Source organism: Vanessa atalanta, chromosome 3 (genome assembly GCF_905147765.1).
Source record: "Vanessa atalanta chromosome 3, ilVanAtal1.2, whole genome shotgun sequence".
Classification (NCBI taxonomy): Eukaryota; Metazoa; Arthropoda; class Insecta; order Lepidoptera; family Nymphalidae; genus Vanessa; species Vanessa atalanta.
This window is the reverse complement of record NC_061873.1, coordinates 6,587,801-6,604,581: the sequence shown is the minus strand read 5'-3', so window position 1 is coordinate 6,604,581 and position 16,781 is coordinate 6,587,801.

Here is a 16,781-nt window from a genome sequence, read left to right as displayed (position 1 = left end):
ACAGTCCGTGAGAGCGCGGAGCCTGGCTTCCGATGTTCTGCGGCTGTGGCTGATTTTGTGGTTTCATTTTGCGTAACCCGATAGACACTGGTTACTTACACATCCTTGAAGTTAATTACAATGAGCCAGTGATGTTATACACTTTATCGATTGTTTTTTTTTTTAATTTATAATTTTTAGGTGGAGTTACGAAGGGATTATAGACATTAACGTTAACAATAATAGGAATAGATAAAAGAATAGATCTGTTTATCGTTAGTACATACAAGTGTTAAGGTAGCTAGCCAGTCGGCAAAAAGCCCTTCTAAGTAAGTAATACATAAAAATATATTTTATTTAAAACCCAAAAGATTTATATAAAACGTTATGATATGCAGATTAACATTAAAATTAATTATTAATTATAAATTTACGATGGCATAATTGAGAGGAGGCTTATCTCGGAGTTTTGATTATCGACACGGAATACACGTCCAAGTACGTTTTATTTTTAACACAAATATATTAAGAAACTTATAAGCAGCCGTGTCTACCTTTGATGAAAACCAAATAAACAACAAGCGTATTTTTTTTTTAATAACGTCATGTCACCAAACCCAATTACTTTTATTGAAACTGCGCACTGTTAAAGTTTATACGAACATAAAAAAACTAATTATGGACGTATAAGTAAATGTGTTAACGAATAAATCGATATATAACAAAGGAACATCGCCACGATAGCGTTATTGAAAAATAAATCATTAATTACTCTGGGTTTGAATGTATCCGGCACGCGGTATGCAAGCGATACGTTGGGAATCGAACGCCTTCCGCTCTTCGACGGTCGCCGCACCACCGATATAACGCAGGTCTCGCCGAGGACGTACGCCCAATGAAAACGCATCTCATTACTTTTAACACCTTGCTAACGCATCCTTCTGACCTCAGTCGCCCTCTCCGTCGAACTTTTTATTCATTTCATCGCTTTTAAAGATTTAAAACGATTGCTTCCATTCATAAAATTATTAATGTGATCGTAAAATTGGGCAAATTTTATTGTCTCGAAGGCATAATGGGAAACTAATGTAGCGTGTTATTATTCAGATCGGTTGTAGCAGTAAAATACGAGTATTTGTGCCTGCGATCTGGCGATGCGTCGGGGGCCCACTGCGTTCCCAGCGGAAGTCCCCTCTGCTATTTGAATATCAAACATATTTAGGTAATATTTCATTGGAACAGTTATGATATTCTTCCTTTACATTTTATTACGGATACGTGAATACAATCCTAACACAAATATGATAATTACAGTGAGTTGAAACTTTAAAGATTTCAATCTAAAGAATACAAAACAAAGATTATAAAAAATGGTATTTATGCTACATAGCGGCCGTATAATTTTTAGCACTTCATATCCTAATAAATTTAAATATTTATGTTATAAAATTTAGTTGTTTTTATTGAGTTCATCGATGCGAGACTGGAGAGCACATATCGGAGCGTACGTAGATATGTAGATATGTGCATACTGATTTATGAGAACATCAGCGGGTTGTAATTGCGATGGCCATCGTGCAGTTCACAGAAGCGCATAGAGGGCTACTTGTTCGTTGCAAGACGAATGTTAGGCAGCTCTTATAGAAATATTATTAAAAACATCTGTCAATGCAATCTTCGTGAGAATTATATAATCGCATTATAAATATTTCCTCTAATTTACAACGAGATAAAGTGATTTATGAATGCTTTTAGAAATACTCATTAGTATTTTTATTTTATCGTGTAACCGACCGTATTGATGGTTACCTAAATGTGCGAGGTCACTGAGTATTTTGGCCAAAGAGATAAATATTAATAAAACGACACGATTGTCTTCTTTTTCGTGTGAAAATAAGCACGGGAAGAGAAAACAATATGCTTTTGTTTTTCTTTATTGTTATTGCAGTAAAACATTTAGCGAACGACGTACGGCGATAAAACACGTTATTTTGTGTGACAAAACGTCAAGCTTCATGAGAAAATATTGACCCGCAGATAGTGGAATAAGAGAATTATTACTAGTTAATTAATGTGACCCAGCAGAATATTTCCGTAATTAAAAAAAAAATGTTTCTTTTTTTTTATTATTAAGCGGACAGAACACAGAAATACATTCCGTAAATTTAATTTTAAACTCAATGTTACATAATACACTTGTGTGTGTTTAGTTTTAATTAATTATTTTCTTTATTTAAAATGTATTTGTCTATAGATAAATGATAAAGATTTTATTATTGTCTCGACTTGATAGATATTTTAATGATGCCATTGACTTACAAAAGTATAATATCATTCTTAATACTTCAACGTAATGTTGATACAATTAGTCCTAAATGCTTATAATGCTATAAAATGTCGTTAATAGAATTTAAAATTTATGATTCATTCTGAACCTACGCCGTCCATATGTTAATCTGATGAACGATGAATTGGCCACTAATAAGATAATTGGCCGCGCTCTGTACCGACGTAAATCAACATCTAAACAGCTGCGGACATCGATAACCCCATACGCTATGAAATAATTAAAAAAGTATCGAATTTTATTGAATTCGTCCAACTTATTTTAAGCAAATGTTTGTGACCACATTACATCGAGTGCATTTCGTGAAATATATAAAAGTATGGGTATTTTATATGTTAATTTATAAAGTCTGTATCGGATATATTATATACATTTTTAAATTACAAGTATCAAACTTGGTTTAAAACGGAGTAAGAAAGTTGTTAGGGGGCGACTTTTACCTCGATAGGTGTCTTGTATACCATTAAAGTTCTAAGCCTACGGGTGTTTTTATATGCGCTTAGTTGTAGACACAACTGCGTCCGTGGATTATTATTTATTGACAGTCTTTAATATGAGGTTGATCATAGTATGAATTCCATGTGCTATATGCTAGTAGTATGGAAACACCAATTTTTTGTTTCGGTTCCCAGATGATACTACGACAAACATACAAGGAATATCTCAAAATATCTATATCTTGTATGTGTCTAGTATATAGTATTACATATACTATTGTAGTAGGTGCTCTATGGTTTACTTTAATGTAGTTCACAGCTTCCCAAGCTCGACACGGACTTAACAATACCCGTTGGAACACGTCCAATCTCGCCCCTGACTTTCATGTGTGACGCGGTCCTCTCAAGACTATTTTTTTCTTATTTCAGGACAGCAGACTCGCAAATTGACCAACTGATGGTAAAAGATCTTTTCATATTCACCTTCTTATTGTGAGAAATATAAACTAATTCATCTGTCGCCGATAGAAACCAATACCTTATATGTTGGAGTACAACTTTTTTTAAGATATATAGGTAGGCGGACGAGCAATATGCCACCTCATATTAAGTGGTCACTACCACCTATAGACAGTGGCGCTAAAAGAAATGTTATCCATTCCTCACACCGCCAATGCGCCATCAACCTTGGGAACTAAGATTTTATGTCCCTTGTGCCTGTAGTTGCACTGGCTCACTCACGCTTCAAACCAGAACACAACAATACTAGTTACTGCTCTTTAGCGGTAGAATATCTGATAGGTGAGTGGTACTTACCTACCCAGACGGGCTCGCACAAAGCCCTACCACCAAGTAAAACTATATAAAGCATTAGATTACTAAAGCGGCAGGAGAAGCGCAACAATAACTGGTCGGGGTATGTACCACTTGGGCCAAAAACGCTACAAGTACCTACTCACAGAGTAAGGATTATTTTTTTGCATTTCTTATAAAAAATTGGAACTAAACTAAGTAACTATAGTTTTTATTATTATACGACGTATGTGACGGGTTCCATTGGTATTAATATTCAAAATTATTATAATATTTTTTTCTATATAATTTTTGAATAAATATTAGTTGCGGATACGAACCATGGTCACCCGACGTATAGATGATTCACTTTATTGTTGTAAGTTTGGATCGATTTAAGTAAACACAATTAGGCTTGAAATACTGTACGATCGGTAATAGAGGATATTTATTGTCATTGGGACTTTATAAGCGTTTCGTTTATTTAATTGGTATAAACGAATCTTTGTGTTATTGAGTTGAATAACTCACTTCTGCGTCTAATTGTCAAATCTATAGTTGATACGGAAATACTACAGTCCTGAGATGAACTGGCAAAAGAAATTCAGCGGGTTTTATATATCTGCTTTTACTCATAAATTTTACTTGCATAAAGTATGAAATGACGCCACAAAGTTAATCTGAAAAAATTGAATATTATATTTAGTATTTATAGGACTAATAATAGCCAAGAGCAGTTGATGGCGTAGTGGGGGAACACCTGAATTTTAACCGATGGTTAAGCCCTAGTAAGCTCCGCTGAATTTCGTGCTTAGCATTGAAGACAGTTAGAAAAATGTTGATTATGTTGAAGTAATTCAGAGTATATCCACCAGTCCAAAACGGAATATGATGGAATTAGCTTTTCGCGTTTTCCTCAAACGGAAAGGAGGCCATACCCCAGTAGTGGGTCATTGACAGGCTATTTCTATACATTAATAACATTAAAACGTAACTTGAAACATATTTTATGTATACAATGATCGTATTTACTGATTGATAAGTCGATTTATTTTATGTATGTAATGATATGTTATCCATTCAAACTATTCACAATTAAATGCTTTAAAACTGTATTTAATCACTGCGAAACAGTTGACTTTAATTGGTAATAATGGTTTGAGATTAGTTAATTATTTCGGTTTTTAAACACTATGATATTTGCAAGGTTATTTTTTAACAGTAACGACCTTGCACACATTATGTGCTGATAGAACGTCACCTGACGGGTAACAAAGTACGCATAACAACAAAATACTTAACATTTTTTATAAAAAAAATTATTAGTTGAATATTTGCATTAGTAATGACGTCATTGAAATGTTATTATGACAATGTTTGAATTTTAGGTCGACAGTCGATTGGGAAACGATATGTCCGTGTTGTTAAATATAAATAATTTGGTTGAAACGAAATGAGGGCCATTTAGAAACATGAGGGTAATAAAACTAGTGCGTGTCGAGTGAACTCGGTCGCAGCTCTACGAATGGCACGTCCAATTTGAAGAGAACTCTCGCATTTCCTGCTATGATCTCGTTCGCTTCTAATGTAAGAAAGCGCGCGGGGGACAGGGTAGTTCTAGTTATAGCTTATAATAAACCGTGGATTCGACTATCGATATCGCTACGCGATGCGTAACGTAACTACATATGAAATTAACATTCTAAACGTAGTTGTGAGTACGTGCGCTGCGGGCAACGATGTATACCGTAAGAGTACTTGTTGAAATCGATGTTTTGATATCCAAATGCCTAAAACTGTCGCAATTCACCCATTCTCGCTGTGCCAGATGAATCGTAACTACCTCATTATGTCATCTTCACAGTTTTCTCTGTTCTATGAAAACTATTTTGGATTGAATAATTTATACTCAAGTAGTTGTATAATTTATACAGTAATAATATATATAAATCTTCTGTACGTGTGTATGTAACTGAACTCCTCCGCGTTTGATCCAAATTTAATGCTTTTTTTGTGTTGGTAGGTGGCGCTGCACTCGGGAAGTATATAAAATATTTATTTCACGCGGACAAAGTCAGGACGGGAAGTTAGAAACCCTATAAGGAACCTAACTGCCAAATTTAAAGTTTGTAGATTTTATAGTTTCTTAGATTTCGTGATTAATCAGTGAGTGCTATTTTGCTTTTATCGATATATATATAAATATACTTTATTGAAACCAATTGTAAAGGAAAATATTTAACATTTTAAACCTAGTGTTTTCAAAGACAAAAGAGGTGAAAAATTCATATGCAACTTTTTTAAAACCAATTTATTCTTTGGGAAAAGGCAAAGAAAATTCAATTCGAACACATATTTTGTTACTGAATATACAATTTGTGGGATAACAACTTGACATGTCGACCGGCAGAATGCCATAGGACGTTTTCACACTTACACAAAAAATATGTCTAATTCTTTTTATAAAATAAATCACTCGAACGTCTGACACAAAATTCCTAAAAACTAATCAAAGTTTTTAAAGATTATTTCAAATGTCTATTGTCTATGTCTTAACGGATTTTTTATAACACTTTATTTACACAACGTAGAAGTATATAAATTATTAAGTATAATAAATTGCTGATATGATACACTCAGTCTAACTACAGATGATTTCCACTGTGAATTTAATTGATATATTCACGTTTCTTCGCTTGTAGGCGAGTTTAAATTCTAGTATCGATTGGGTTTCCGCGTGTTCTATATTTATGTACAACACTACGAAATAATGAACGTATCAACTTATTTATATGATGTCTTAAGAAATAATTATTCAGCTTGGCAACACTGTAATTCGATAATATGCTTCGTATATATAAAATGCGTAAATAATTGCTTTCGTTACTCTTCTAATTAATTTTCTATTTTGAACGTCAATGAGACGTCCAACTTCTTTTATTAATGTACGGCGGTCCAATTATCTTCATTTTAATTTAGCAAAAAGTATCTTTTATGATCACGCGGTCTTTTATCGTGGTTGCAATAAAATTAATTTATAAAACTTATTTCAGTGATACACAGATATAATACTATTTAAAAAAAATCGAATTGTTATTATATTGTTACTAAAATTATTATACTTATTATATTACTTTAAAATTTTAACATAGATTACAATAAACAAAATTTTTTTTTTTTTTGATAAATTGAACGCAACGAAAATAAACCAATGAAATAAGTTGTTTATGATTATCAGTAATCATTATCATAATGTGAAACGGATCATACAAACCCTTTAAATATTGAAAGTAATGTTACGAAATACACGTCCAAGAATATGCTTATCAATAGACCTCATGCAATTGAATAGCATTAATATGAATTTCTGAGGAGCCCCTCCACGTTGCCGGGACACGTGAAAACTTGAAAATAATATCGGATCATTATTTTACAAATGCATGGACATAATTTTATTATGAATCTGTAACCGCTGCGATAAATCTCATTATCATAAATATTTGCATTACCCTTAAACAAATAAGATCTATTCCGAAGTTTGAACACCGTTTTGAATACGTTACAAGTAATTTGGTTCCGATTATACTTTGATATTTCGAAGACTATTTCGTTCAGCTTTCGATACTGTCTTTGTTTAGTAAAGGTATGTAATAAAATATATAAATATACCCATAATTCATGACGCACTGAGCTTATAAATCTTTGAAGAGTTGTATATCACGGCGCGTTCGTTTTACCGCTAATTAATTTAGCGCTTTCTTTTTCATAACAAACGAGGGAGTGAATGAAATTCCAAAAAGTGTAAATTAACTTGTAGTGTATAAGTTACCGCGGACTCATTAAATACATTCCTCGTCATGCGTCCCGGGTTTCATAAATATTTCTCTAGCGCATCACGATTATACAGCTGGACGTTAAAGCGCGAAAATTGTTTTTATTTTTTACACAACTGTTTCGTATTTAGAATCATCTCTTGTTTTCACGTTGAATAATAGCAGTTTTAGTTAAAGGAGTACCATGTTTTATTTATATTTATATGTTATATAATAAGCAACGGCAATAACCGCTTCATTTATAGAATTTTATTGTTTGTATGTAAAGATATAAAAAGGGTAATATAATACTTTAATACCTCAATAAAGGACATCTCTGTATAGTATTATAAGTAGTTTATGATGAGTGGTTAGTCCAGCATTTTCAGAGTGGCGGACAGATGTCATCTGATGATATACACGACTCATTGTGTGGTAATTTCGTTCGACCATTTAATTGCCGTTTCACTATATTCTGACAGTCTGAACAATTTATAGAGACACTCCGAATTGCTCAGTTTTAATACATTGTAATTTATCATCATTAGAGACAAAATATCCATGTTTGTACAGAGACGAATTAACTTTGGTTGCGAAGGTGAGTTACAATGGAAGCTTTTAAATTATACAAATATTTAGACATTTTAAAAATGTACTTAATTATAAATTAAACTGCAACAAAAGCCTCAGCAGTCCTTTCAGAATAATGCTCAGTGGACGTAAAAAGACAAAAACGGGAATATGAAATTGCTCGAGTAGTGTATTTCATAAGTCATCTAATGTGGCTATCTGCTATATTTTGATTATCTTCTATTACATATACAATCTTGTCAAATTATTAGGCGACACGTTAACAAACAAAGCGTGATCTTCAACTTACATAACACTTCTAAGCTTATTACAATATAGAATTAGATACTTTTGTTCATATAACATATCAGTATACTTTATACAATAATTCACATTATAGAAAAGCAACAAAAGTTTTACCAATGTTAAAATAATCACCCTAAAAATATTTTAAGTACCTACGCCTACATACTTAAAATATTTTAGCGTTATTATAATTTTAGTATATCCAAACTAAAATTCTGCATAATATTTTTTTTACTTTTTTAACGTAAGTAGGTATAGTTTTAAATTTACTCTTTTAAGAACAGTCGTTATAATAATATTATGATTATTTTTAGTAACTTTAAAACATATAAGTAAATAACCGAAACTTCGATTCGAAAAAACTTGATACTTTTATTGTTTTTCCAACATCAATGTTATTTAAAAACTCTTTACAATAATTATACATTCTAACGCATCTGACGTGTTATATAAGTTGTTGACTTAAAGAGGTTGTATATGATGAGGTGACTTTAAAATGTTTACACTGAATGGTTAATAAGACGGCTGGTGAATGCGTGTGATATGGTCGACCTGTTTAATATTTATAGACCAACTGAAAACTAATATCAATCCCGATTTGCGATTCCATAAATATGTTTTATGATTCAAAATCAAAATATACATTCGTGGAAGCGGCCATGGACACATTTGATTCGTCGTTTTATCACGTTCAATAAAATTGAAGGTGGAGAAGAATTGCTAAGCAACTCTGTTGTAATCTCCTATGTTCAATAAACACTATTGTAACTAAACGAATCCATACCAATATTATAAATACGAAAGCAACTCTATAACGCTTTAAACCGATTTTGATGATGTTTCGTATTAAGAAAGCTTGAACTCCAAGGACATAAGCTACTTTTTTAAACCTAAAACCTACGACCACCTCCTGTAACACGCGGGTGACCGCGCGGCCGACATCTGTTGCGGCGGCCATTTTTAACGTAGAATAGTAAACTGCACAGATTATTATATGGCTTAAGTGTGTGTGTGTGCATAAACACAAATGCACTCTCTATCTCCTTACTCTTGTTATCCGATGAGACGGTAGACATAATATATTATAACACCAAACAGATATACTTAGTATTGTTATCTACCATTTTGAAGGATGATTTAACCAGTGTAAATACAGGCACAATGGACATCTGAGATCCCAAGGTTGGTGGCATTGGCGATGTAAGGAATGGTTAATATTTCTGACAGTGCCATTAATGAGCGATGGTAACCACTTACCATCAAGTGCTCATTCGCCCACTTATTTTATAAAAATAATCCAAACTTAGGTCAGCTACTAACAATTTCTTGACAAAAAATAAATAAATATGGGCTTGATATAAGGTTCAACCCTTGGCCTCAGTATTTACAGCTTTATATGTTAACCACTACACTAATGAAACAGTCAACAGGAATATAGTATAGAATAATGCACGAATATTTCAAATGTTTCAAAATATTTAAAATTTAGTATAAGAGTTCATGAGACATGATTAGTCCGAACAGCGCATGTATGCTATAAAGACAGTTTAGAGAAATTAACAAGATTTATTATGTACCATGAAAAATTTCAAATGTCTGAATAAAAATATATGTGTGAAAATGTGAAAATATAATATTTATTAAATAACAGGAATTATATTTCGTACCGTTACCCTAACGATATTTAAAAATTTAAAAAAATTATTAATTGAGCCAAAATTGTGTTTTATATTACAATCAAATGTTATTTATAACATTTAATTTAATTAACTCTTTAGTAAATATCTTGATATCGCAAATATTCCATAAAATTTTATAAGATCTATAGTTAACACATACATAGTTTAGTTTATATCTGTCACCGATTTGTAAGCACGTCAACGCACGTATCAACGATTTATCTCTATGTTAATCCAACTATACCGAAACATAATACATGTTATTGTTAATGTTTAATTGAATAATAATTTGTCTTAATCCTAAAATTAAATACATTCCTTAAGAAATAAAACGTGAAGAGCATAAATAATATTTTACTTCATAAAATGTCGTGGCTATTTGGACAGCATACATAATTTGGCGCCAGCGGCTTTGGTGTTTCCAGCAGTTGGCATGATTAAAATAGCCCGTGTCCCTCCTTGAGGTCCAGGTTTGCTTCATTCTAAATTTCATTAAATTCGGTTCAGTTTATCGGCCGTGAAAGAGCAACATACAGACAAACAGATAGAGTTACTTTCGCATTTATTATATTTGTTTTGTTATTTATTTTTTTGTATTCGGCTGTCAAAATACACAATTCTATGTGACTGGAGGGATCGGACCCAGCATTAACGGCTTCGCGTACATCAAAGGCATTATCAACTTCCTTATTTCGTAAATCACTACTAAGAATATCGAATTCAATATTATTATCCTTTATTCGATATAGAAGCATTACTTACTTATTGATTGAATTTCTCAACTATCATCATCATCCTCCTGCCCTTATCCCAACTTTATTTGGGTTCGGCGCAGCATGTCTACAGACACCTATAGAACTTAAAAACTATTTTTGTAGCTCAATTCAAAATTTGAATCCTAGACACTAAATGACATTAGATAGATATTATAAGGTATTTATTCTAGTGTATTGGTAAAAATATTGGTCTAGATTTGACTACTGACACAATGCCGTTTTATATTTTAATTCACTTTTAAAGCTATCATAAAATATCTTCCATGAAAAATAATGAGCCGATACAGAATGTATTCGAAAAAGCTTTAAATAAATGCCTCGATATTAATGTTGCATTCATAATATCTTTATGAACTCGCGACGAACTCCGTGTCGCTTAATCTAATCCCATAAATTATGTAATAAAATTAAGTGGTAACTGACAACAACAGTTTTCAAATATGAAATGAGTTAAATCGCAGTTAACAGCATAATACGTGTTTTAGACTTTTTTTGTTGACTCGTCGCCACAGCGGCATTTCCTGCTACCGTATGAAAGAAGAAAATAAAACACAATTAAGCGCCTTATACCATTACGATAAAGTCTAAAATTGATAACGACGCATAAAAAAAATTCAGCTTCAGTAATGTGGTGATTAATTGTGATATAAAGACCTTTATATTTCTGTTGTTATACTCTGACGCGTCATTTTATAGACGCGACACGAAATTGTTACCATACGGGTGACATTAAATATATTTTAAGATATTTATAAATACACGCCCTGTTACTTTATAGTATGCGTAAACCTACCGATTGACTGTACTGTATTTGAAAAAGAACATGGGAGGAAGTGTCCAATTAGGCAAAGCTCGGGCATCGTAAAGCGATAATTCCGCGAGCTCAATTGATTTCACGTCTGCAGATAACTGCTGGATGTTGTCTAGTGCATGTTATCAGATCGACGTGTCGCTGTCGCCACATGCCGCCCACTCTGCTGGTAGGCCGCATTCGTACTGGAAGTTTTAAAGCAATTATTATTGCTCAACTAAATACACTTTAATTTTCATTGTCGTCGCCTACACAAAATTCGAATTGAATTTTTATTAATTCACCTTTTATGTACCCTATTGATTAAGAAGCATAAACGGAGACGTTTTGGACTTATACGATCGAATAATATGTATTTACAACGAGAAACATTCAATTATGTTAATTTTTATGGCTACTTACTGAGGGTATCGACATTAAAAAGCGAACAAACGTTCCGCTCTAGCTTCATATTTTACAAGAATAAAAAACGTATATGGAGCAATATGTGCATAAATGTCAATATTTATCCGGCACGTCGCGGCCGCGGGGAGCTGGCTCCTCGATTTATAAGCGACATTTAGGTCCTAAGCAGCGGCGAAGGCCGGCGCTCACAGCGGTATGTCCCGTATTATAACGTCCAGCATCGTAATTGTCGATTAATTATCTCGATTTCAATAAAACATACGCCATACAGATGAATTTGTATAATATTAGTCGACGACCATCACTAATAAGGCATAACCACCGCTGCGTATATCGTAAATAATTTGTACATAAACTATAAAAATGTAAAAAGTGTAAACGAACTGTGGGTTGGAATAATCAAATCGCTTCGGAGACCCGGTTAACGGATGAAATTACGTCGTCGGTAGTTAGAGGAATAGTCGTACGTACTCGTACTCGTACGTCGTGAAAGTGTATGCGCGCTGTGGACCGAGTGCGGTTAAGTATTTATGTGTCATTAATGCAGGTTTGTTAATAACGACGCATCACGTTCACGGTTCACAAGCCAGCAGGATCAAGCATCACATTTATATTCCGTCAAGTTTGTTGTGGCGTTTAGATTTGGATTATGTACGTTCATTGTTATTCAGCTAACAATCTGTAAATGTTTGTATCAATTGGGATACAATCATGAAACAATTTATGAACGATACGTTCATCGTTTGTGAATGACTATTACAAATGAACAGCGATAACTTTCGAGACTACGTTTTTAATTGAGGTTAACATTATATATTTTAATGGTCTAGTATAAGATCTTTCATGAGTAAGAAATGCCAAAGACTACCTTCCAGCATATTACATAATGATAAGAGTAATTAACATAAAAAGTGTTAATCTTGACTATTTTACGTTAATCACTGAAACTTCGTCGCCCCATTATAAAACATTTATTCTACAATGAGTATTCTAACTTATTTATATTGTATATATACGTTTCGTTAGGATACAGATCAATACTGCTCAAAAGAATTTCGTTTTAAAATTGCAAAGTTACACATTATTAAATGTTGTATAAAAACGTCGTCTAAATTCCATTATCACAATCTATTAGGTGTAACAAAGGCATTGTTTTTAGAAAATTGTAATATAAAGCGATAGGTAAAAATCCTCAAAAATATTTATTTATCAATACCTATTTCGATTTCAAAACGTTTATTTCGAAACCGATGATCAATTTAATTTAACTGTTAAATTTTTCGTTATTATAGGCATACCGCCATTGCGCCAGACGGTCATCATCAAAACGTTTGAATAATATGAAGTGTCATTTCGCTTCCCGCGGTTAATATTGTAACATAAAAGGATGTAAACGCTGAATGAGAACAAATGACAAATTATAATAATAGGGCACACCTGCTATTCTTTTGATCCGACATTTCTCTCATTTATGACTTTAATCGAGCGGAATGCTCGCGTGTTAATATTGTAATTGTGTCTGCACAAAGCATCACATTCGAACAATACTCTAATACTTTAATAATATATATATTTTTCGTATCAGATAAATATTCTCTTTCATCTCGCTTAATTTTAGTTCTTACATGTAGATCATGTCATTGTCTTGTGAAACTTTAAGACGATCATTGACGATATAAGAAACGATATCAGCTAAAGCAATTTGCCCCCTATATAAAGACATCTGAGTGTCAATTTTATGTGCAGGTTATCTGAAGATATGTTCGATATTGTTAGAATTGTAAGCGATAAATAATAAGCGTCGGTAATAGACGAGTGTAGTTGTCGCGTGAACACTGGAGTCACGGGTCGAATTAGTGTATAGTTGCTTACGCACAGGCGGTTTTGTCTAGCCGCATTCGCCTCTCGTACATTAATCTCTGCGCTCGAGATGAAGCGATATGCATTTGTCATCGTGACTGCGATTAACCTCGAGACACTATGTATTGTATCGAATCAATTGAATTAAAAAATTAATGACATAAATAAAAGATGGAAGGCAATCTTTCAAGAATAAAATATTATTAACATTTCACATTGAAAGGAATAGTCGAATTTGTACTTAGTAAAATTAAATGAAAGTTAAGGTTCTTTAAAGTAAAGTAAAATTTCCAAAATCACAAAATATGTATTACAAATAGAAATCAATACGAAAACAAAGCCTGTCATTTAGATCCTTTCATTACTATTTTAACTATTAATCTACGATAGTTATTTTATATTGGTACGGTTATTTACATTTTATCGTAAATTTTGTACCTATTATAATTACAAAGAAGTTTTATTCCTTGCAAAACTTTGAAGTGTTATTTTTAGATGAAATTAACGTTTCATAAATTCAAATCATTTGTAAAAAATACATTGGTAAAGAAGGCATATTATTCGATACATAATTATACAGATAATAAAAAAGCCTAGAGCTAATACTCGTTGACTTCCCGGCAGGTTGTATTTAACTAATATGACTTTTTATTTTTAAATGTTGAAAAAGAACTGAGTATCTTGCCGGTTCTTTTCGGTAGAACCTGCATTCCGAACCGGTGGTAGCTTCACTTAATATAGTTTGTTAAATGTGCTCGTAAAAACCTACTTGAATAAAATACATTTTGATTTTGTTGTGTTTATTCGGTTATACTTTTCAAATTATAGAACTATTCCGTCATTGTATAAACTTTTATCCACCACACGCGAATAAATTAGTCAGTCGTTAGGCGGTCCGCGGATATCCCAGAAATATTATGTGCATGAATAGAGCGCCGTATGACGGACAGCAGAAAGGGTCGCCCTTAAACTTGCCTTGTATTATTTTGTCATTATTAAATTCCCCTGTCACCGACTGTTTCATTTCACAAACAAAATATTGTATGCAAAATTATATGACATTTGAATAAGCATAAAAATGTCGCATTAAGATTTGTCGTTAAATTGATTTAGGACTGTTTTCTTGTTAAATGTATTAAAATGCGACCGTTGAACCTTTATGCTATTAGTGAACGGAAAAAATAAATAGTTGTCTATGCTCATGGCTGCTTCCATTTTTAAATAAATTTACAATTTAGAATAACGCTCACTGTTAAAATCGAATTGTTTTACAGAACGATGCTCATCAATACACAATCTACTTTAACAAATTTATGTATAGACAAGTGTGATAAACGAATCAACAATAATCAGAAGTACCTACTTTTGAAAGCAATGAAGCTCTCAAATTGTCATTGAACTATATAAAACGAGGGAAACGTATGAATTGGAGTGCATCACAGGAGCCACAACATAGCGTTCTCGAGAAGACAATTGAGTGAGTGCTGTAGTAGGTGCCTCGTAGTTATCGACGTGTCCTCGACTTCTCAACAAGCCGCAAAATGAAACTTCTTGATGCCGTCAATCATTTTCCCCTCGCTCAAATAGTATGGCTGGTATAACGCACGAGTATTTGATTGACAATACAATCAATCTTAAATACGAGGTAGAGTTTTTCTTGTAACATTATTTTTGGTTTCGGAAATTGCAAGCAAAATATAGCATGTCGTGGCTAGGTCTAGGTGTACTACATCTAGGATATTTAAGGTCAGGTCCCTATGTCCTAGTCTGTACCCCTGAAAACGTGTATGCAATATTTCACAATAATTCAAACTCACTTTAGCATTTATATTTATATCAATAAGAAAGTATTATTAATTGACGTAAGCATTGCTAGACCTTCTATGAATAAAATTAGTATGTTTTTTAATTTCAATAGGCATGTCCATAAATTCTTTTTAACTAGCTGCCCTTCCCGTCTTCGTATCGAATAAGAATTTTATTTATTTATTATTTTTAATTCTTAGGCCCGATACGCGCGGGTTTAATCCAAACGACCTTAAAATGTGCATCAAAATAGGTCCACCCGTTTAGAAGTTCAATGATATACAGAAGTACGTGTTTATGTTAATATAACTGTATAAAGATATTTACAATATTATAAATAACTTATATCAAAGATATATTTGTAAATCACTTTTAGGTGTCATTTTGGATATTTAATTAACCGTGATCAACGTTTAAATTTGATATTCCGTTTAATGATCTTGGTTGGTCTAATAATCGACATTGTAAACCTTATCATAGAGATGTAATAGCAGTCTTTTGCCGTCACTAGTCTAGGTCTGTATTTCACATGACTACTCTGGAATCGCAGAAAAAGTTACCTACATGTTATCCGACGCAGTAAAACAGAGCTCGAAACTATGTAGAAATATAGCCACAATAGCCCAGTGGATCTCATTGTAATACACGATTTCAAATACGGCCAGTACTATTTATTGCTTTTCAAATTCTCATGTTAAAATTATGTTAACCATGCAAAGTTAGTGTACGCGAGTATCTGACGAAAAACATTTGATTTAAATAATTAATAGCCTAATTAAAATAACATTTAACTTAAATTTCATTCACGTATATCGGCTTATAAAGTATTTGACCAAAATGTAACATGCAAACGATCAGAAGACGGTCCCGCCGCGGCGTCGCAGACGGAAAAATATTTCAGAATTGAGATTGATGTCGCACGCATGTGCAGACGGCTTGTCTGTATGCAAAACAACATGCTTTAAATATAGAACTAATTTATGGTCATACCCCGCGATTATAGATAAAAATAACCAACGTTACTCTCGCCGACAATAATTTATTTATTTAAACATAAAGGTAAACGCGAAGATAAAACTGAAGTGTTTATGATGGCGGGTTAAAGGAATATAGATAACGAGTGTAGTAAAGGATAGACACTCACGAAATAAAAACCACTAATACCGTATGCACTCAATTAAAGAGACCTTGATTGCTTTTA